This window comes from Nerophis ophidion, linkage group LG28 (genome assembly GCF_033978795.1).
Source record: "Nerophis ophidion isolate RoL-2023_Sa linkage group LG28, RoL_Noph_v1.0, whole genome shotgun sequence".
In the NCBI taxonomy this organism is placed as follows: domain Eukaryota; kingdom Metazoa; phylum Chordata; class Actinopteri; order Syngnathiformes; family Syngnathidae; genus Nerophis; species Nerophis ophidion.
The window spans coordinates 9,310,672-9,335,312 of record NC_084638.1 but is presented as its reverse complement, the minus strand read 5'-3'; the positions used below and the strand labels follow the sequence as shown (position 1 = coordinate 9,335,312).

The 24,641-nt window shown below is 38.8% G+C and overlaps 1 protein-coding gene and 1 long non-coding RNA gene across 5 annotated transcripts in view; one reads left to right on the top strand and one right to left on the bottom strand.

Annotated features, from left to right (window-relative positions):
• The window catches only part of LOC133545696 (uncharacterized), a 64,182-nt gene that overhangs the window by 29,916 nt on the left and 9,625 nt on the right, over positions 1 to 24,641 (top strand). For all 4 annotated transcript variants that reach the window (XR_009804919.1, XR_009804920.1, XR_009804917.1 and 1 more), the window contains 2 exons: positions 16,354 to 16,466; positions 22,133 to 22,303. This is a non-coding gene — a long non-coding RNA (uncharacterized LOC133545696). The remainder of the gene's footprint in view (positions 1 to 16,353; positions 16,467 to 22,132; positions 22,304 to 24,641) is intronic.
• Positions 1 to 24,641, bottom strand: part of slc6a9 (solute carrier family 6 member 9) — an 81,170-nt gene that overhangs the window by 50,007 nt on the left and 6,522 nt on the right.

Below are 24,641 nucleotides of genomic sequence, written 5' to 3'. Positions count from 1 at the left end.
TGAAATTCCCATTGAAAAGAATGGGACATTTTTCAAACTTCCACATTTTTTATCCGATTCAGACCGTTCCTACTTCAAATTTTTCAGCCTGTTCAGGAATTGTGTGCTCCCTTTCAACAATTATAACATTTTTTTCCCAGGATTTCCTGGAATTTCCTGTGTTTAGGGAAGTTTTCCCCATTGATAAAGAATTATCCATTTTCAAATTTCCACATTTTTCAACCGATTCAAACCATTCCACCTTCAACACATTTAATTCATCCTGGAAATTCCAACAACCATTTTTCTAAATTCAACAAATTTCCAGGAATTCCTTCACCCTTTTTTTTTCTGTCAACCACTCCTTTCACATATTTCAACGTATTTCAACCGATCCACCGTCAAAACCTTCCCCTGAATCAGGACATAAAAAACAAAAGTTCTTTTTTGAACTGAAAAAATTCCCAGGTTTTCCCCGAAATTCCAGGAATTCCTGTAAAAATGTTACTACTTCAACATCCATCCATCCATTTTCTACCGTTTATTCCCTTTTAGGGGTCGCGGGGGGGGGGGGGGGGGGGCGCTGGCGCCTATCTCAGCTACAATCGGGCGGAAGGCGGGGTACACCCTGGACAAGTCGCCACCTCATCGCAAGCATTTTGAAAAATTCCAACACCGACCATTTCAACTCGTTCAGAATTTTTTTTTTTTTTACTATTACTTAAAATGTTTTCTTTCTTTTGTGAATTCTATTTGTATAGCGCTTTTCTCTAGTGACTCAAAGCGCTTTACCCAATATCTAAGTTACATTTGAACCAGTGTGGGGTGGCACTGGGAGCAGGTGGGTAAAGTGTCTTGCCCAAGGACACAACGGCATTGACTAGGAGAGCGGAGGCGGGAATCGAACCTGCAACCCTCAAGTTGCTGGCACGGCCGCTCTTCCAACCGAGCTAAAACCGCCTTTCTCAGGGGGAGCTCTGCTTTTGGAAGGTGTTCACATTCTCCGTCTCCATCAGGACTCGAGCACCCGTCCCTGTCAGATTCCTCCGATATCCAAATGAACGATAAAAATGCAAAGTCTCAAACATTTCGATAGTTTTCCAAACACTCTGGGATGATCAGTTATTCCAAGCGGCACACCTAACCCCCTCCACTCAGGATCTAGTAAACACGTCTGACTGCAAGGGACCCAATCCACTCAACCGTTGCGGCACCGGAAAAAAAACCCGGATACCCCCCCGAAAACGGTGGGTTCAAAGCCGTCTTTATGAGCGAGCTGTGAGGTGAGAGTAATGGGCCTAAAGACAGGCCGGACCGTGGCTTCTCAACCTGCTACCATGGGGGGGGGGGGCACAAACCAAAAGTTCCTATTGGACAGGGACTGAATTAAAGTCCCTTCCACGGCTGAATAATAGAAATCAATGGGTGGGCGGTCGGGGCTGAAAATGATGGCTAGCAGCGATTTTATCACTGCATATTTTCCCAACATGGCTCAGGATGAGCATCAAGATGGCCTCTATTTTCCGGACCATAGGGCGCACCGGATTATAAGGCGCGTTAAAGGAGTCAGACACGATATTGGCCAAGGACTAAGTTTCTAGAACGACAACGGGCTCACAGTGATGTTACTAGTAGTTGACCGGGAGGTCCATCCATCCATCCATCCATCCATCCATCCATCATATTCCGCTTATCCGAGGTTGGGTCGCGGGGGCAGCCGGAGCAGGGAAGCCCAGACTTCCCCTCTCTCCAGCCACTTCGTCTAGCTCTTCCCCGGGGGATCCCGAGGCGTTCCCAGGCCAGCCGGGAAACATAGTCTTCCCAACGTGTCCTGGGTTGCGGGGGCTGCAGGAGCAGGGAAGCCCAGACTTCCCCTCTCTCCAGCCACTTCGTCTAGCTCTTCCCGGGGGAACCCGAGGCGTTCCCAGGCCAGCCGGGAAACATAGTCTTCCCAACGTGTCCTGGGTCGCGGGGGCAGCAGGAGCAGGGAAGCCCAGACTTCCCCTCTCTCCAGCCACTTCGTCTAGCTCTTCCCCGGGGGATCCCGAGGCGTTCCCAGGCCAGCCGGGAGACATAGTCTTCCCAACGTGTCCTGGGTCTTCCCCGTGGCTTCCTACCAATCAGACATGCCCGAAACACCTCCCTCGGGAGGCAGTCGGGTGGCATCCTGACCAGATGCCCGAACTACCTCATCTGGCTCCTCTCCATGTGGAGGGGCAGCGGCTTTACTTTGAGTTCCTCCCGGATTGCAGAGCTTCTCACCCTAAGGGAGAGACCTGGAAACTCATTTGGGCCGCTTGTACCCGTGATCTTATCCTTTCGGTCATGACCCAAAGCTCATGACCATAAGTGAGGATGGGAACGTAGATCGACCGGTGAATTGAGAGCTTTGCCTTCCGGCTCAGCTTAGGTCTCTGCTATTTTGCAGATGATGTAGTCCCGATGGCTTCATCCGGCCGGGATCTTCAGCTCTCACTGGATCGGTTCGCAGCCGAGTGTGAAGCGACCGGAATGAGAATCAGCACCTCCAAGTCCGAGTCCATGGTTCTCGCCCGGAAAAGGGTGGAGTGCCATCTCTGGGTTGGGGAGGAGACCCTGCCCCCAAGTGGAGGAGTTCAAGTACCTAGGAGTCATGTTCACGAGTGGGGGAAGAGTGGATGGTGAGATCGGTGCGGCGTCTTCAGTAATGCGGACGTTGTATCGATCCGTTGTGATGAAGAAGGAGCTGACCGGGAGGTGTTTATAATAATTTGGGGAGAGTCCTCTGCATTATACTCACCCGCTAAACAACTTTCTGCTAACCCGCACCGTCTCTCCTCTCTGCTGTGAGCGCTGACTCCATGCGATCGGACTTCTGACTGCTGATTGGCTGTTACCGCTCTGAATACGCACTGCTGATTGGCTGTTACATGCGCTATGTAGTAATCACACAAAAGGAGCTAGCCTGGGAGCTAGAAAATAACCAACAGGGGCTTAGCGTGGAAGCTAGCGGGTAGCGAACAGGCAAACAGAAGTCTAACTTGTATAATGAAAAATAAAACAGAAGCAGGGAACAAAAAAAACAATAAGCTACAAACACCGACTGAATATAGCTTACCGCTACGCCGCAAAGACAAGGTACGACGCGACGGGAGCGATAACACATCACAGACGTGACATCGACAAGACGATACGATACAATGATCCAACGACTGACCCGAGACAAAGCAGGTACAAATAGGAGCGGGCTGATTGGCAGCAGGTGCGGTCAGGTGCCAATCAGCCCCAGCTGAGGAGGAACACATCACTCAGGGAGCAAGACAGGAAGCTGACAAAATAAGAGCACTGGACAGGAAATACTAAACACAGAGGGAACAGACAATGCAGAGGAAAAAACTAAAACATAGACAAACTGTCAGGGGAAAGCCTGACACATATGTATGTATGTATATATATATATACATACATAATGTAGTAACAGACACCTTCATAACAATATGGAATAGGGAGAATCCTAATAACACTACCAAGAACGTCAGAAAGCGGAAAAAAATTTTTTGTGTGTGTTTTCTTGTCTCTTGTAATGATTATGAACAATAAGCCAACCCCCCCCCCCCCCCCCCACAAAAAAAAACCACGCAGTGTCCCTTTAGCTTTCTTACACAATATTAATATTTTTTAATATTTTCCTAAATATTTTCCAAACTGTCCGCTTTTATTATATTAAAAAAAATGAAGATTTGGGGAACAACAGCAACTCAGCCACTAAGTGTTAGGCCACGTAAACTGACAAGAGAGGGGTCGGGCGGAGGAATTATGGTGCGGGGTTGTTTTTCAGGAGTTGGGCCCCTTAGTTCCAGTGAAATGAACTTTGAATGCTCTAGGATACCAAAACATTTTGGACAATCCCATGCTCCCGACTTTGTGGGAACAGTTTGGAGCGGGGGGGGGGGGGGGCACCCCTTCCTCTTCCTCTTCCAACATGACTGTGCACCAGTGCATATAGCAAAGTCCATAAAAATATGGATGACAGAGGTCTGGTGTGGATGAACTTGACTGGCCTGATCAGAGTCCTGACTTTTTTTTTTAAATCCACAAAATCGGTCTCGATATCCTTTTATTGATGCGTTTTATTTCTCGGCCGTTCAGAATGACTGGCGCGGGCCACTTGTGGCTCCCCGGGCCTTGAGTTTGAAACCCGCGCTGCGCAAGTATTTAAAAACATACGATTTGGAGTAAATTATACTTAAAAGAACACTTAAAATAGGCAGATATTTTAAGTGCTCCTTTTCATTCACGACTCCTCCTAATATTAAGTTGTTTTAACCTAAACTTAAAACAAGTTTAATTTGAGTGCAATTACATTTTAAACTTTGGCGCTTAATTGTGATTAATCCAACATTTAAAAGTGTTATCACTCCAGTGCTTCTCAACTATTTTTAGTTTCGCCCCCAGAGAAAGAAAAGAAAACATATACCACCAACCCCATATCGCCATGATACCAAACACCATCGAATGTCCATATAGCAAAGTCCATAAAAACATGGATGACAGAGGTCTGGTGTGGATGAACTTGACTGGCCTGATCAGAGTCCTGACCTGAAGCCGGAGACTGAGAGCCAGGCCTTCTCGTGTGTGATCTTCACCAATGCACTTTTTTTTTTTTTTGAATTCCACAAAATCGGTCTCGATATCCTATTATTGATGCGTTTTATTTCCGCACAAGTATTTAAAAACATACGATTTGAAGTAAATCATAGTTAAAAATACTTAAAATAGGCAAATATTTTAAGTTGACAAACATTTCCTGCTCTTTTTCATTCATGACTCCTCTTAATATCAAGTTGTTTTAACCTAAACTTAATACATTTAATTTGAGTGAGATTACATTTTAAACTTCGCGCTTGATTGTGATTAATCCAAAATTTAAAAGTGTTATCACTCCAGTGCGTCTCAATTATTTTTAGTTTCGCCCCAAGAGAAAGAAGAAAAGATATACCACCAACCCCATATCGCCATGCTAAAAACATGGATGACAGAGGTCTGGGTGTGGATGACCTTGACTGGCCTGATCAGAGTCCTGACCAATGCACTTTTTTTTTTTTTTAATAAATCCACCAAATCTGTCTCGATATCCTATTATTGATGCTGTTTATTTCCGCACAAGTATTTAAAAACATATGATTTGAAGTACATTATAGTTAAAAAATACTTAAAATAGGCAAATATTTTAAGTTGACAAACATTTCCTGCTCCTTTTCATTCATGACTCCTCTTAATATCAAGTCGTTTTAACCTAAACTTAATACATTTAATTTGAGTGAAATTACATTTTAAACTTTGGCGCTTAATTGTGATTAATCAAAAATTTTAAAGTGTTATCACTCCAGTGCTTCTCAACTATTTTTAGTTTCGCCCCCAGAGAAAGAAGAAAAGATATACCACCAAGCCCATATCGCCATGCTACCAAACACCATCGAATGTCCATATAGCAAAGTCCATAAAAACATGGATGACAGAGGTCTGGTGTGGATGAACTTGACTGGCCTGATCAGAGTCCTGACCTGACCAATGCACTTTTTTTTTTTTTTTTTTTATAAATCCACCAAATCTGTCTCTATAACTTATTATTGATGCTGTTTATTTCCGCACAAGTATTTGAAAACATACGATTTGAAGTACATTATAGTTAAAAAATACTTAAAATAGGCAAATATTTTAAGTTGACAAACATTTCCTGCTCCTTTTCATTCATCACTCCTCTTAATATCAAGTTGTTTTAACCTAAACTTAATACATTTAATTTGAGTGAAATTACATTTTAAACTTTGGCGCTTAATTGTGATTAATCAAAAATTTAAAAGTGTTATCACTCCAGTGCTTCTCAATTATTTTTAGTTTCGCCCCCAGAAAAAGAAGAAAACATATACCACCAACCCCATATCGCCATGCTAAAAACATGGATGACAGAGGTCTGGGTGTGGATGAACTTGACTGGCCTGATCAGAGTCCTGACCTGACCAATGCACTTTTTTTTCTTTTTTTTTTTAATCCACCAAATCTGCCTCGATATCTTATTATTGATGGGTTTTATTTCCGGGCAGTTCAGAATGACGGGCCTTGAGTTTGACACCCGTGCTGCACAATTGTTTAAAAGCATACGATTTGAAGTACATTATAGTTAAAAATACTTAAAATAGGCAAATATTTTAAGTTGACAAACATTTCCTGCTCCTTTTCATTCATGACTCCTCTTAATATCAAGTTGTTTTAACCTAAATTTAATACATTTAATATGAGTGAAATTACATTTTAAACTTTGGCGCTCGATTGTGATTAATCCAAAATTTAAAAGTGTTATCACTCCAGTGCTTCTCAATTATTTTTTAGTTTCGCCCCAAGAGAAAGAAGAAAAGATATACCACCAACCCCATATCGCCATGCTAAAAACATGGATGACAGAGGTCTGGGTGTGGATGAACTTGACTGGCCTGATCAGAGTCCTGACCTGACCAATGCACTTTTTTTTCTTTTTTTTTAAATCCACCAAATCAGTCTCAATATCCTATTATTGATGCTTTTTATTTCCACACAAGTATTTAAAAACTTACGATTTTAAGTAAATTATAGTTAAAAATACTTAAAATAGGCAAATATTTTAAGTTGACAAACATTTCCTGCTCCTTTTCATTCATGACTCCTATTAATATTAAGTCGTTTTAACCTAAACTTAATACATGTAATTTGAGTGAAATTACATTTTAAACTTTGGCACTTAATTGTGATTAATCAAAAATTTAAAAGTGTTATCACTTCAGTGCGTCTCAATTATTTTTAGTTTCGCCCCCAGAGAAAGAAGAAAACATATACCACCAACCCCATATCGCCAAGCTAAAAACATGGATGACAGAGGTCTGGGTGTGGATGAACTTGACTGGCCTGATCAGAGTCCTGACCTGACCAATGCACTTTTTTTTTTTTTTTTTTTAATCCACCAAATCTGCCTCGATATCTTATTATTGATGGGTTTTATTTCCGGGCAGTTCAGAATGACGGGCCTTGAGTTTGACACCCGTGCTGCACAATTATTTAAAAGCATACGATTTGAAGTACATTATAGTTAAAAATACTTAAAATAGGCAAATATTTTAAGTTGACAAACATTTCCTGCTCCTTTTCATTCATGACTCCTCTTAATATCAAGTTGTTTTAACCTAAATTTAATACATTTAATATGAGTGAAATTACATTTTAAAATTTGGCGCTCGATTGTGATTAATCCAAAATTTAAAAGTGTTATCACTCCAGTGCTTCTCAATTATTTTTTAGTTTCGCCCCAAGAGAAAGAAGAAAAGATATAACACCAACCCCATATCGCCATGCTAAAAACATGGATGACAGAGGTCTGGGTGTGGATGAACTTGACTGGCCTGATCAGAGTCCTGACCTGACCAATGCACTTTTTTTTTTTTTTTTTTTAATTCCACCAAATCAGTCTCAATATCCTATTATTGATGCTTTTTATTTCCACACAAGTATTTAAAAACTTACGATTTTAAGTAAATTATAGTTAAAAAATACTTAAAATGGGCAAATATTTTAAGTTGACAAACATTTCCTGCTCCTTTTCATTCATGACTCCTCTTAATATCAAGTCGTTTTAACCTAAACTTAATACATTTAATTTGAGTGAAATTACATTTTAAACTTTGGCGTTTAATCGTGATTAATCCAAAATTTAAAAGTGTTATCACTCCAGTGCTTCTCAATTATTTTTTAGTTTCGCCCCAAGAAAAAGAAGAAAAGATATACCACCAACCCCATATCGCCATGCTAAAAACATGGATGAGAGAGGTCTGGGTGTGGATGAACTTGACTGGCCTGATCAGAGTCCTGACCTGACCAATGAACTTTTTTTTTTTTTAATAAATCCACCAAATCTGTCTCGATATCTTATTATTGATGCGTTTTATTTCCGGGCAGTTCAGAATGACGGGCCTTGAGTTTGACACCCGTGCTGCACGAGTATTTAAAAACATACGATTTGAAGTCAATTACAGTGAAAAAATACTTAAAATTGGCAGAAATTTTAAGTTGACACATATTTCCTGCTCCTTTTCATTAATGATTCCTCCTAATTAGGGCCCGCAGGCCCATTGCAAAGGACTCCAAAGGAGTCCTTTGCAATGGGCCTGCGGACCCTATTGAAACTGGTGCGTTTTATTAGGGTCCGCACGCCCATTGTTATCATTCTTTCTTTCTTTATTCAATCAAAATTGCGCGCTAGCGCCCCCTGGAAAAAAAAAAACAGACCGCTTGTAACTTCCGTTAGGAATGTAGTAGAGACATGAAACAAAAACCTCTATGTAGGTCTGACTTAGACCTAAATTTCATAATTGTATCTTCTAGGGCAAAAATCAACAACATTTGCAAAAACCCATTCAAAGCAAAATTTTCGCAAAAAAATGCTATTTTAGCCTCTTTGAGCTGTAATTTGACCCCCTTAACATGCTTCAAAACTCCCCAAACTTGGCACACACATCAGTACTGGCAAAAATTGCGATCTAATGAAAAAAACCAAACCCGAAAATTAAAAAATGCGCTCTAGCGCAATTTTTGAATAAAACACAGAAAAAACTGCTCCTAGGAAGAGAAAACAGACAAAACTGCTTGTAACTTCCAGTAGGAATGTCGGACAGACATGAAACAAAAACCTCTATGTAGGTCTCACTTAGACATAAATTTAATATTAGACATCCTGCAGCAAAAATCAACAGGGAGCTAAAAATTACCCCTTCAAAATAAAAGTTTTGTAAAAACCTGTCACCTTTTTTCAAACGTTATATAGTCTGAGTGTGTTTGTCGTTTCGGCTTCAAACTCGCACAGGAGAGAGTTTGAATCCTTCTGATTAAAAGTTATTCACAGAGTTTTGATTTTACGCGCCTTCAAAGAACCCCTACGCAAAGTCTCCTTAAAAATGTCATTTTTGCTACTTTTAGCTGTAATTTCACCCCCTTAAAATGCTTCAAAGTGCTAGTTAAAGCTCTACTATGCCAAGCAAAAGCTTCAACAACATCCAGAAACGCCAATCTGTAATTTGACCCCCTTAACATGCTTCAAAACTCACCAAATTTTACACACACATCAGGACTGGCCAAAATTGCCATCTAATAAAAAACCCAACCCTAAAAATTTAAATTGCGCTCTAGCTCCCCCTAGCAAAAAACACGGATAAAACTGCTTGTAACTTCTGTTAGAAATGTCGTAGAGACATGAAACAAAAACCTCTATGTAGGTCTGACTTAGACCAGGGCTTGGGTTGCGGGGGCAGCAGCCAAAGGCGGACCCGACCAACGCTGCTTGCAGCTTTAATATTAAGTTATTTTAACCTAAACTTAACATGAATTTAATTTGAGTGAAATTACATTTAAACTTTGGCGTTTCCGAGCAGCTATTTAAAAGCTCTTACCTTGACATGATGTTCCATGCTGAGGAACCAGTAGGAGCGTTCCAAATTACTCATAACTTCCTGATACTTTTAGGACCGAACGCAACATGCGGAGAGGCCTGAAACGCCTCCCACGGGGGCGGGGCTAAAGTTATGTCTAAGTGTGTCATTTGAATCGTGGCGGTCCGGGGGCATGTTGAGGTGAAGAAGGACCCGGAATGGAGGGACGGGGGTGGGTTTGGGGGCAAAGGTCATTTTGAGGTTTGAACTTTAATACCGAGTTGGCAAAAGTTGTTCGCGTTCTGAAAGGAACCGATAAGTGTGTGGGTTGTAAAGTATGCAAGCGAGTGATCAACTGCGATTAATCGTGAGTAATCAAACATTTTTAAGTGTTATCACTCCGGTGGTTCTCAATTATTTTTAGTTTCGCTCCCCGGGAAAGAAGAAAACATTGCAGCAACCCCATATCGCCATGCTACCAAACAACATCGAAATAAAGTATGGGTTATAAAGTATGCAAGTAAGTAATCAACTGCGATTAATCATGATTAATCAAAACAAAAGTGTTATTTTTCCAGTTCTTCTCAATTGTTTTTAGTTTCGCCCCCCAAAAAATACGAAAATATTGCACCAACCCCGTTTCGCCATGCTACCAAATACAATCGAAATAAAGTAAGGGTTATAAAGTATGCAAGCAAGTAATTAACTGTGATTAATCGTGATTAATCAACAATCTACAGTGTTATTCCAGTTCTTCTCATGTATTTTAAGTTTCGCCCTCCCGAGAAAGAAGAAAACATATTGCACCAACCCCATATCGCCATGCTACCAAATACAATCAAAATAAAGTATGGGTTGTAAAGTAAGTAAGCTCGTAATCAACTGTGATTAATCGTGATTAATCAAAAATCTAAAGTGTTATCACTCCGGTGGTTCTCAATTATTTTTAGTTTTGCCCCCCGAGAAAGAAGAAAACATATTGCACCAACCCCGTTTCGCCATGCTGCCAAATATAATCGAAATAAAGTATGGGTTATGAAGTATGCAAGTAAGTAATCAACTGCGATTAATCGTGATTAATCAAAAATTTAAAAGTGTTATCACTCCGGTGGTTCTCAATGATTTTTAGTTTCGCTCCCCGGGAAAGAAGAAAACATTTTGACAACCCCATATCGCCATGCTACCAAACACCATGGAAATAAAGTATGGGTTATAAAGTATGCAAGTAAGTAATCAACTGCGATTAATCATGATTCATCAAAACAAAAGTGTTATTTTTCCAGTTCTTCTCAATTGTTTTTAGTTTCGCCTCTCAAAAAACAAGAAAATATTGCACCAACCCCGTTTCGCCATGCTACCAAATACAATCGAAATAAAGTATGGGTTATAAAGTATGCGAGCAAGTAATTAACTGTGATTAATCATGATTAATCAACAATCTAGAGTGTTATTCCAGTTCTTCTCATGTATTTTTAGTTTCACCCTCCCGAGAAAGAAGAAAACATATTGCACCAACCCCATATCGCCATATTACCAAATACAATCTAAATAAAGTATGGGTTGTAAAGTAAGTAAGCTCGTAATCAACTGTGATTAATCATGATTAATCAAAAATCTAAAGTGTTATCACTCCGGTGGTTCTCAATTATTTTTAGTTTTGCCCCCAGAGAAAGAAGAAATCATATTGCGCCAACCCCGTTTCGCAATGCTACCAAATATAATCGAAATAAAGTATGGGTCATGAAGTATGCAAGTAATCAACTGCGATTAATCAAAAATCAAAAGTGTTATTATTCCAGTTATTCTTAATTCTTTATTAGTTTTGCCTCCTGGGAAAGAAGACATATAGCACCAACCCCATTTCGCCATGCTACCAAATAAATAGGGTTATAAAGTATGAAAGTGAATAATCAGCTTTGATTAATCGTGATTAATCAACAATTTAAAGTGTTATCACTCGAGTGGTTCTCAATTACTTTTAGTTTCGCCCCCCGAGAAAGAAGAAAACAGCTCAACAACCCCATATTGCCATGCTACCAAACACCATGGAAATAAAATATGGGTTATAAAGTAAGTAAGCGCATAATCAACTGCGATTAATCGTGATTAATCAAAAATCTAAAGCGTTATCACTCGAGTGGTTCTCAATTACTTTTAGTTTCGCCCCCCGAGAAAGAAGAAAACATTCCAACAACCCCGTACCGCCATGCTACCAAACACCATTGAAATAAAGTATGGGTTATAAAGTATGCAAGTAAGTAATCAACTGCAATTAATCGTGATTAATCAAAACAAAAGTGTTATTTTTCAAGTTCTTCTCAATTGTTTTTATTTCCCCCCCCCCCCAGCCCCCGCCCCCGGGAAAGAAGTAAACATTGCAGCAACCCCATATCACCATGCTACCAAATACAATCAATATAAAGTATGGGTTGTAAAGTATGCAAGTAAGTAATCGACTGCGATTAATCGTAATTAATCAAAACAAAAGTGTTATTTTTCCAGTTCTTATCAATTGTTTTTGCATTAGCCACTATGCTAAGACATTTACTGTGTTAGCATTATTAACTTACAACGACACTCTTTTTGTGTTGTTTCAGTTTTGTAAACTCACCAAAACGTTATTGACTGTGTTTAGATGATTGGGTCCATGGCGATGACTTCTATTTTGCTTGATCGGCCGTTTTACTGCCGTTTTGAAACAAATTAAGAATGCAAATAAACATTTCAAAAATATTTTGTGTGGAAATAACTAAATTTCACAACGTATATACACTGTATTGCCAAAAGTATTTGGCCACCCATCCAAATCAGGTGTCCTAATCACTTGGCCCGGTGTATCAAATCAAGCACTGTTTCTACAAACATTTGTGAAAGAATGGAACTGTCATAGGATGCCCACCTGTGCGACAAATCCAGTCGTGAAATTTCCTCGCTCCTAAATATTCCAAAGTCAACTTTATTATAAGAAAATGGAAGAATTTGGGAACAACAGCAACTCAGCCGCTAAGTGGTTGGCCACGTAAATTGAAAGGGAGGGGTCAGCGGACTCTGAAGCGCATAGTGCAAAGAGGTCAGTTGCTACAGAGCTCCAAACTTTATGTGACCTTCCAATTAGCCCACGTACAGTACGCAGAGAGCTTCATGGAATGGGTTTCCATGGCCGGGCCGCTGAATCTAAGCTGTACATCACCAAGTCGAATGCGGTGGAGAAGCCTTCTCTGGAGTGATGAATCACACTTTTACATCTGGAAATCTGATGGACCAGTCTGGGTTTGGAGGTTGCCAGTAGAACGCTACATTTCGGACTGCATGGTGCCGAGTGTGAAATTTGGTGGAGGAGGAATTATGGTGTGGGGTTGTTTTTCCCAGGAATTATGCTTGGCCCCTTAGTTTGAGTGGACATTTTAGACAATTCCATGCTCCCAACCTTGTGGGAACAGTTTAGAGCGGGACCCCCTTCCTCTTCCAACATGACTGTGCACCAGTGCACAAAGCAAAGTCCAAATAGATATGGATGTCAGAGGTCTGGGTGTGGATGAACTTGACTGGCCTGCACAGAGTCCTGACCTGAACCCGATTAGAATTACAACGGAGACTGAGCGTTGAAGCCATAATAGCTGCCAAAGGTCATATTGAACCCTATGGGTTAGGAATGGGATGGCACTTTTCATATGTGAGTCAAGGCAGGTGGCCAAATACTTTTGGCAATGTATTGTCAGGTGTGGCTTATATATCGGAAAACAAATACATATATTCCAAAATTTAGTGGGTTCGGCTTATACCCCGGTGCGCTGTATAGTCCGGAAAATGCAGTATCTCAGCTATACGGCCCTTGTGTGCAACTCCAATCTTTGGTGTTCCGTTTAGCACCGACTTAACAATTACCCTTGGCTTTGCCGCTATCCTTTATTGTAGAATGAAAGCAATTCATCAAAGCGTCGACGGGATAATCCGATCCCGTTCTCTATAACGGTGCGATCTCACGAGGCCAGCATCATGGAACGGGGTTGCGCCGTGACCGAAACGGATCCGGGGAGAACGGCCGATAAGCAGCGAGTGGGAAATAGAAGCGTTTTTGAGACTCCCGGATAGTGATGATGTGTGCAGACATTTATGTTGCTGCAGCCGCGTGCGCCAAACACCCGCCCCCCCCACCCCCTTCCCCCTCCCTCGCTTGGCCACTCATTTGCTTAACAAGTTCACTTGTGCGTGGACCTTCATGGGGTATGGCTGTCAAGTGATGCGCGAGACTGGCCCGCGGAATTGTTGGCCCTCGCAAGCTGTTCACCTGCATGCCCCTCAACCCTCGTACGCACTCACACACTCTCACACACACACATAAAAGTTATCATTTGGAATGGGGACCAAGTTTTTTGATCATCACTTGTGGGGTCCACCCTTTCTACAGGTTGTGGAGGCTATAAAAAAAATTTGGTATAATGTCCACTGCCCAATTAGCTCGTACACATCTTTAAATCTCTGGATTGATGAAGTAATGTGCTGTTCATACTTACTGGGGACCCTGGGGGAAAAGAGTTAAAAAAGAGTTAATATGGTTCACGGGGACCAAATTAAAATAACTTTGGATAATTCACACACATTTGTACGTGACTATTGAGGACCATTTTAAAAAATTAAAAAAAGTTCAAATTAAATTAAATTAAAGGTTTCCCTTTAGGAGACCTTTTTTTTTGGGTCCCCATACCGTCAGAAGTCCCCTAAAGATGACTGTGTAAACAGAGCCGTGTCCCCATCACGTAAGCATTGCCAGAGCACACACACACACACACGTTATCATTTGGAATGGAGACCCAGCTTTTGTTCGGGACTTGTGGGGACCACCCTTTCTACAGGTTGTGGAGGCTATTAAAAAAAAAAGAGGTATAATGGCCACTGCCCAGTTAGCTCGTACACATCTTTAAATCTCTGGATTGATGAAGTAATGTGCTGTTCATACTTACTGGGGACCCTGGGGGAAAAGAGTTCATATGGTTCACCGGGACCAAATTTAAATAATTTTGCATAATTCACACAAATTTGTACTTGACTAATGAGGACCATTTTAAAAAATAAAAAAAAGTTCAAATTAAATTAAATTAAAGGTTTCCCTTTAGGGCACCTTTTTTTTTGGTCCCCATACCGTCAGAAGTCCCCTAAAGGTGACTGTGTAAACAGAGCTATGTCCCCATTAAGTCGGAATTGGCAGAGCACACACACACACACGTTATCATTTGGAATGGGGACCCAGTTTTTGTTCGGGACTTGTGGGGACCACCCTTTCTACAGGTTGTGGAGGCTATAAAAAAATGAGGTATAATGGCCACTGCCCAGTTAGCTCATACACATCTTTAAATCTCTGGATTGATGAAGTAATGTGCTGTTCATACTTACTGGGGACCCTGGGGGAAAAGTGTTTGTATGGTTCACGGGGACCAAATTTAAAGAATTTTGCATAATTCACGCAAATTTGTACGTGACTACTGAGGACCATTTTAAAAAATAAAAAAAAGTTCAAATTAAATTAAATTAAATTAAAGGTTTCCCTTTAGGAGACCTTTTTTTTTGGTCCCCATACCGTCAGAAGTCCCCTAAAGGTGACTGTGTAAACAGAGCCATGTCCCCATCAAGTAAGCATTGCCAGAGCACGCACACACACACACACACACACACATACACACACACACACGTTATCATTTGGAATGAGGACCCGGTTTTTGTTCGTGATTTAAATCTCTGGATTGATGAAGTAATTTGCTGTTCATACTAACTGGGGACCCTGGGGGAAAAGAGTTCATATGGTTCACCCGGGACCAAATTTAAATAATTTTGCATAATTCACACAAATTTGTACGTGACTACTGAGGAATATTTTAGAAAATAAAAAAAGTTCAAATTATATTTAATCAATTTCAAGGTTTCCCTTTAGGGGACCTTTTTTTTGCTCCCCATACCGTCAGAAGTCCCCTAAAGGTTACAGTGTAAACAGAGCCATGTCCCCATTAGGTCAGAATTGGCAGAACACACACACACACACACACACACACACTGCTTTTAACATGCATGTTAGTGTAAATGTTGTCCGTCTAGCTGTGTTGGCCCTGTAATGAGGTCGCGACTTGTCCAGGGTGTATCACGCCTTCCGCCCGATTGTAGCTGAAATAGGCTCCAGCACCCCCCGCGACCCCGAAGTGTGTAGTTCGTCATGTCAAATACTTCATTTCTAGCTACTTCTTTATCAATAATCCTCATCTCCATGGCAACAAAAAAAGTAAGTTTCTTCCAAGTACCGTTATCACTGGAGGACGAGGAATAGCTAAACATGCTTCACTACACACCATAGGAGGATACAATAGCTCACCGGCGTCACAATGTGAATAAACACCATTGGTGGATCTACACCTGAAATCCACTGTAATGATACCAAGTACAGGAGTGTATATAGCCGATACTAGCATGATTTCTTATCGTCACAAAATCTATTTTTCCTTTTTAAAAAATGTATATTTTGTTTATAAAGTCAGTAAATGCGTCCCTGGACACATGAGGACTTGGAATATGACTAATGTATGATCCTGTAACTACTTGGTATCGCATCGATACCTACTTGTGTGGTATCATCCAAAACTATTTTCAAGTATCAAAGAACAGAAGAATAAGTGATTATTACATTTTAAAAGTGTAGATAGAACATGTTGAAAGAGAAACTAAGCAGATATTAACATTAAATGAACAAGTAGATTAATAGTAATTTTTTACAGTTTGTCCCTCATAATGTTGACAACCCCCCTACCGGCACAACATTAAAATCAACTTGATATGAAATAGGGAGAAGCAACACCACACAGCAAACAACACAACATATAAGAACACACACATACACACACTGCCACTACTACCACTACGGGGCAATATCCATTTTTCATTTTCTACCACTTGTCCCTTTCAGGTGCTGGAGTGGAAAGATTCTACGGCGCCGCAAACTGCAGATAACTACCGAATAAACACAGGCTTCTCTGCTTGTTACTGACGTCCCTTGGCTACAGGCCCCGCCTTTTAAAGGTAAACACAAACACACACTCTACTCTCATGAAACGTCTCTTAAATGCATCAGCCAGAAATGTGTTTTTTTTTAAGTAACACAATTCATTTTCCCTCGTAATTAATAACATTTATTTGATTTAATTACATTTTTTGGGGAAAGTATTGAGTAACTTTATTAATTGCTTTTTAGAAGTAATTTCCGGAACACTGACTGGGAGTCAGAGTCGTTTACTGGTGGAAAAATGCCCCAAAAATAAATAAACACAATCTCAGGTTTATACTTGGAATGATCATTATCATTGTTGATTATTAATTTTGTCCAGATAAGAAAATGTAAAATGGCAATTAAAAAAATGACGATTAGGATTATGTAACATTGTAAAGCAAAGGTTTTCCTAGCCTCTTCCTGCTACATCACTGATGAAAATATTTTTGTTTCATTTGACATCACACGGACAAAGAGAAGACCTTCTGGAGGTATATATGTATATATATATATATACATATATATATATATATATATATATATATATACATATGTATATATATATATGTCTATCTGTACATATGTGTTTATATGCACATATATGTGTTTTTATATATGTATACATGTACATATATATGTGTATATGTATGTATATATGTACATATGTGTATATGTATACATATGTATAAATACATATATGTACATATTTATACATGTATATATATATATATATATATGTATATCTGCACATATATATGTGTTTTATATACATATGTATACATGTACATATATATGTGTATATGTATGTATATATGTACATATGTGTATATGTATACATATGTATAAATACATATATGTACATATTTATACATATATATGTATATCTGCACATATATATGTGTTTTATATACATATGTATACATGTACATATATATGTATATATGTACATATATCTGCGATGAGGTGGCGACTTGTCCAGGGTGTACCCCGCCTTCCGCCCAATTGTAGCTAAGATAGGCACCAGCGCCCCCCGCGACCCCAAAGGGAATAAGCGGTAGGAAATGGATGGATGGATGGATGTACATATATGTGTATAATGCATATATATATATATATATATATATATATATATATATATATGTATGTATGTATATATATGTATACATATGTATGTATGTATATATATATATGTATACATATATATATATATATACATATATATATAGATGTGTATATATATTATATTTTATTTTAATTTTCATGTATTTAAATTTACATGTATTTAGTGGGTGCGGCTAAAATACTACTGCGTTTTAAAGTCCGGTAAATATGGTAATTAATACAAACCCTCAAGATGCGTTCATTTCAAGTCTATCTTCTAAAGTTTCTTCTTCTTGTCCTGGGTCCGACTCTGTCCCGTACATATATATATATATATATATATATATATATATATATATATATATATATATATATATATATATATTTAGATGCTAAAAATTTTTGCCATTCGTGTTGCACCTCAAAAGTTGAAAATACGTAGAAAAACTGTATTTTCCATTCTCTCTCAAAATTCCAAATACTTCCAACAGGGCGGGGACCAAGGAGGGGTTCGTTTGCATCCTAACAACTCTTATGTTCTTACGTTTACAGCACATTTTATGCAATATTTTGACTAAAAAACATCATTACATTTTATGTAGACCCACAGGATGTGGTTTAAAAACAGAAACAATATTACAACAGGTCCCTTTTAACAGTTTAGGAAAGGTTAATAATAATAAAAAATTGCATTTAGAGCCAGCAGACCAGTATGAGTTCTTGGCTTGTTTAGGAGCTTGTCCTCGATTGTTGATTATTAACTCTTCAAAGTCAGCGGCAGATCCAGCAACTCTCAGTCCGAGTAAATATGAAGCTGTTTTCAGTTTGTGGAGTTGGATCACGTTTTTTTCTTTTTTTCTTTCTGCGAGGCAGCTGTGAGCCCTGGAGCTGAACTTAGTCAAGTCAGAGGAAGGTTAGTCCGGTTCGAGCCACCACCGGAACGCACGAACACGCACAGTTTCTCTTTTTTGCCGCACATTTGCTGTCTTGCTTACTAATCCCTGAGTAAATGTAGCTAATATTCACTTTCATTCCATAGACCGCGACAGCTGCTCAGATAAGCGGTTTGCGTTCGTGTGGCTTAGGTACGCTATACGCGACGGTATGAATGCTAACAGTTTGCGTAGCATCATTCAATGTTGTAGATAATTGATGGAACGACGGGTGGTACTGGCAAGTTTGTTTTGGCATCTTTTAGTTATCGATTGATTTGTTTGATTGATCAAAGAAAACAAACTTTATAGTCTCAAAGTGTAGAAATAGTAGAAATAAACAAGCATCTCTAAATATTACTTGTATCCAAATAAAAAAAATGGAGTAGCCTAAAACCAGTTAATAGATGATTTAAAAAAAGAACCAAAGTAAACAAAAAGACTCGCTAATATGCTAAGGGGAAATTTTACTCTTTGATTTTTGGACTAACGACTTGTAAGTAGATCGTGATTAATTTGATCAGATTTCAGCATAATTCCTCGATCAAAAATGTCGGGAAAGTCCGTTAGAAGCTACATTGTTCGGAACAACCCACCTGTATTGACCGTAGGGTTGTCCCGATACCAATATTTTGGTACCGGTACCAAAATGTATTTTGATACTTTTCTAAAAAAAAATGACATGATTGTCTTTATTTTAACAAAAAAATCTTAGTGTAGATGAAAAATATGTTTATTATTGTCATTTAGTCCTTAAATAAAATAGTGAACATACTAGACGACTTGTTTTTTAGTAGTAAGTAAACAAAAAAATACTCCTAATTAGTCTAATTTGTAACATACTGTCATTTATCCACCTACTATTTTGTCTACATTATGAGGGACAAACTGTAAAAAATGATTATTAACCTACTGGATATTTTCTGTTTTGACATGTTTTATCTCCACTTCTGTTAAAATGTACTAATCACTCATTCTTCTCTTCTTTGATACTTGACATTAGTTTTGGATGATACCGCACATTTAGGTATCGATGCGATTACAGGATCATACATCGGTCATATCCAAAGTCCTCATGTGTCCAGGGACGTATTTCCTGACTTTATATACGGAGAATATCCCACGTCTCGTTCCTAGCACCTCTCCTCACCATCGAAACCTGATTAAAACCCAATGTGTGTTTATTTATGGTGGATTCGTTGTTTGATCGCTTGATTTTTTTGCATGATCTATTATGCATAGATTTAAAAGAGTAATAATAATAATAAATTACATTTAGTGAGAAAATATTACGTACTTTATTGACACATATAAAGAATCCATTACATTTTCACCACACAAAAAAAGTGTCTTAATTTAATTTATTGATAGGACGTGACTTAGAACCCGTCAATTAGCGCTGATCTAACGGCGCTAATTGATGATAACAGGGAGAGGGTGTCAGAACACATCATCTTCCCTCCCCGAATTCCAGATGAGTCGGAACTCCTTATTACTTCAATTATTAGTCGAGCATGTCTAGAAATACCAAATAACCTCCAAACACCTCGAGGTTCAGTCCGCCGCTGAGAGGAAGGACGGAGTGGCGGCGCAAACGAACGAGGGGGTTTTGCCTCGGGAAGTGAATTACAGACAAAATGTGCGAAGGCTCTGCGGGACGCATGGAGAATAACAAGAAATTACTATTCAGGGATTGAATTTTTTACTAGTTCCTAGTCCTGGAAAGTATTTTCAAAGTCAGTATGTAAGGTATAGAAGGCTAATTATTTGTCAATACCTCCAAAAAAATATTGTAAATCCCAGACTATGCGGCGCTACATTTTGAACCCTGATTTTTCTTCGCTAACGGCCATAATAAAAATAGTTTACATTTAGCGCTGTCAAACTGTTCGGTTTTTCTAGCCGTCCGTAACGTTCTACTCGTGTGGGTTCTTCGTTTATGTACTCCATGCGACGTTTGTAAGTTTTGCAATGTAACTAAAACCATTTGGACTTACTAAGCCGTCCCACGTCTATAGGAAGGGGTTTTCATGCACGTTAGCATGAGCTAATATGCTGACGAGTGTCTGTGTGAGTATTATTAACTTTATGTGTTTGTTATTAACTATTTGTCTGTTTTTTTATTTTTTATTTACTGAGTGTGTTTAGCTAATTGGAGAGCTAGCTTCCGGCAGCTTCAAACTTCTGTTTTGTTTGATCCGCCGTTTTACTGCCTTGTCACAGGCACCGCTCAGAAACATTTAAGGTATGTAAATAATCATTTACTAAATATTTCTGTGTAAATAACTCATTTCACAACTTACTGTACATACCTGCTGTTTATAATCCGGTGCGGCTAATATGGAAAAAAAAAAAATATTCTAAAATTTAGTGGGTGTGGCTTATATTATATGCGGTTGTGTTTTTTTTTTTTGTTTATTTAAATATGTTAACCGACCAGATAAGGGTGGGAGCGATGTGCGTTGCGGAACGTGTTTTGTAGGGATGGGTGTTGTTGACTTTTGAACCTATTCGGAGCAATTTCCGGTTCCGTTTGAATCGAGGCCGGAATTTGAAGGTACCAATTGTTAGTACTTTTTTATGTGTTTTAATTAATTAATTGTTTAATCTATTTTTTTTATTGCAACATTTAAAACTCAGCTGATTTTGATAATACTGTCCAGTTGTTATACGGTACCTTGTTTTATCACCACATTTCTGAGTCTCGATTAGAGTTGCAAGTTCAATATGTTACATGGCAGTAGTGCATGTTAGGTAGTCACTTCAGTCTCTGCTGGCTTGTCTTTTGTTGCGCCCTAAAAAGTGCCAACACTGTAAGTATTCCACTTATATGCACCGGCTGTTTGATTGCAACGGGCATTTTAGTTGTAGTTTTTAATAACACATTTGGAGGTGTTGAAATCCCCCTATAAAATTGTTAATGCTAATTAGTCATAGCAAAACCAATGTATATTAGCATAAAGCTAGCACACTTCTCGAAAAAATGTATGAGTCATTTTTCCTTCTCTCATTGGACATTGCAACATTACCTAGAGGTAGTTTGGCTGGCTCTGCTCTCAGTGCTGATGGAGTGATCAGCAAATGCGCCATTGGTGGTCCGACCTTGTAGTCAATAAGGTCCTTATTTTTGTTGTGGGGCAGACAGTCTCGTGCATGCACATGCATCCTCCTCTTTTGCCATTTCTAATACAAAGTAGAGTGTGGTTTGAACTTATACCTGTCAGTAGTTTCGTTATGGAAGCGCTAAAAAAATACAACATGGTCAAAGTGGAGGCACGTAAATAAGGAAAAAAGCCCTCCAAAACAACTTCAAAACCTTCCATTGATGTTTTATATACACTGCAAGTATATATATATATATATATATATATATATATATATATATATATATATATATAATTAATAACAGAAACCTTCATAACAATATGTAATATTCACCATATTTCGATCATTTTAAACCCAGCCGGATCTAATTCCTCGGCGCATTTATTTCCGTATCCATAGCAACGCACTTCCAACTTCCGGCAACAAATGCGAGTGTGTTTTTCAATCATGGCAGACTTGGTAACAAACAACGAATACGACAATTTTTTGGGGGACAAATGAGGATTCAAAACCTTAGCTTTTTGAAGCTGAATATACTGAGGATGAACTTCTGCTTCTAGAAGCCCTGCCTGAAGGAAGGGTGTGACGCCGCGGCAGACGGAAGCCGAGGGAGCGAGGTCGGCGAAGACGCTGTACACGTAGAACTTGGAGCCAAGCTTTTTTCGACATAAATGGAGTGCCTACTCAAATAAACCGGGGTGGAAAAAAACGTCCGCACAGCCATCCATCAAGTAAGTCACACTTAAATATTGTCGTGTGTACAAACAAAACAAAAAAATGTGGGCTAGCACTTTACCGATACTTTAATATGATTGTTCATGTTGTTCACTCAGTACAAATCGGTGCCGTATCGCACTGTGTTGTTTTTCGTAGCTAGCTTTCACAGCTAATACCGTAGCATGCCGATGTTTTACTGTGCTAGAAAAATAGTTCCTCAGTGTTGGCTCTTACAATAACAATGTCGCTACAGCTCGGTTATTTTTCCGGTGACGGAACGTAAATGAAGTATTGCTCGGCGGTTTTTGAATGCATGGATTTAGAGGTGGGACAAAAACATTGTGAATGATAGGCTCAATTCCAGAAAAAAAGTGCAATTTTTTAACGAATACTTAGGCCTATTATGCTACTGTGTTTTATCGTTGGTCACTATGGTGGTAATTGGTGAAAACATTTTGATACTCTGCATGAAGGGGGTGGAATTGGGGGGTTAAATCCACAAAAAAATTATTCCAGGGCGTGGCCACCGCTACTGCTCACTGCTCCCCTCACCAAACTTAGTCGATTGCATGAATCTTTGCCGATTCTTGACAGTAATCAGCACGTTTCATAACATTCATTCATATATGCGTACAGTGGCGAGGGGATCCATAGGGACCCACACCTGGGTGGATCTCGCGTAAGAGGAAGAGGAAAGAAAGAAAATAATGGAAAGCGCCACCGTACATAGCGAACTAATGCCGTGGTCGAAGTTGGAATTGCCACAAAAAAACGCACTTAAAGATATCCAACACTCTATTGTCATCCGGCGGCCCAAATTCGTCACGTTTCATGTGTCAGGTAAGGCTATGGTTTTTTGTGGAATCGGATCTTTTTAGTGCTTGTTCATGCTAAGCAACAATAAAACATGTAACAATGCATCATGACATACATGATCACATTCGTAATCAGGACAAGAAAATAAAATAAAAATTAGTCCATAATTGCCACAGGAAGTGACGTTTTATTCGAAAATCCAGTGGGGTTTTTTTGCCAGTCTTGGTTGTTTATTGGTGTTATTATCGTGTCGGAGGACTCAGACAAAGATTTGTGACACAGGGCAGCACATTTTGTTCCAGAATAGTCCTCAGCTGTCATTATATTCTGCAGGAGTGGTGCCGGATGCAACAAAACTACCTCAGAACACGACTTAAAGCTCAAAGTAAATACTTTTATTGCCATTTATTCTTCCTTCTTTGCATCCATGAACATAAAGTCTGATGCTGACTTGTTCATTTTTAGTACGTTTGTATTTATTGTTTACTTTTGCCGCTTTTATTTTCCAGAGTTATTTTCGCCAACATAAATAGTATCATTGGTCTATAATGTTGTTATAAGTATCTTCATTAATATTTAAGAAAATAAAACGTGAATCAACTTTATTGACATTGTTTTTTAAAATGTAAAAGAGAAGATTTGAAGTGCATCAATTTGCCGAAATTTCAAAATAATATTAAATCCCTATTTAAACAATAAAAAAATTTGACCGACGTGAACTATTCAGAAATTTAAAAAATAAAATGTATTTATATTTATTTTATATATATATATATATATATATATATATATATATATATATATATATATATATATATATAAATATATATACACACACATATATATTTATGTGTGTGTGTATATATGTATATATATATATATATATATATATGTATATATATATATATATATATATATATATATACACACACACACTATTTTGTAATATTTATTATGTATATATATATATACACATACAAACACACATATATGTGTGTGTGTGTATATATATATATATATATATAAATATATATACACCATCCATCCATCCATTTTCTACCGCTTATTCCCTTTTGGGGTCGCGGGGGGCGCTGGCACCTATCTCAGCTACAATCGGGCGGAAGGCGGGGTACACCCTGGACAAGTCGCCACCTCATCGCAGGGCCAACACAGATAGACAGACAACATTCACACTCACATTCACACACTAGGGCCAATTTAGTGTTTTCAATCAACCTATCCCCAGGTGCATATATACACACACATATATATTTATGTGTGTCTGTGTGTGTATATATATATATTACACACATATAAAAATATGTGAAGTATGTGTAAATATTTTGTAATATTTATTATATATATATATATATATACACATACAAACACACATATATGTTTGTGTATGTATATATATATATATATCCACATTTACCCATTCACACACACATTCACACACTGATGGAGGGAGCTGCCATGCAAGGCGCCAACCAGCACCCATCAGGAGCAAGGGTGAAGTGTCTTGCTCAGGACACA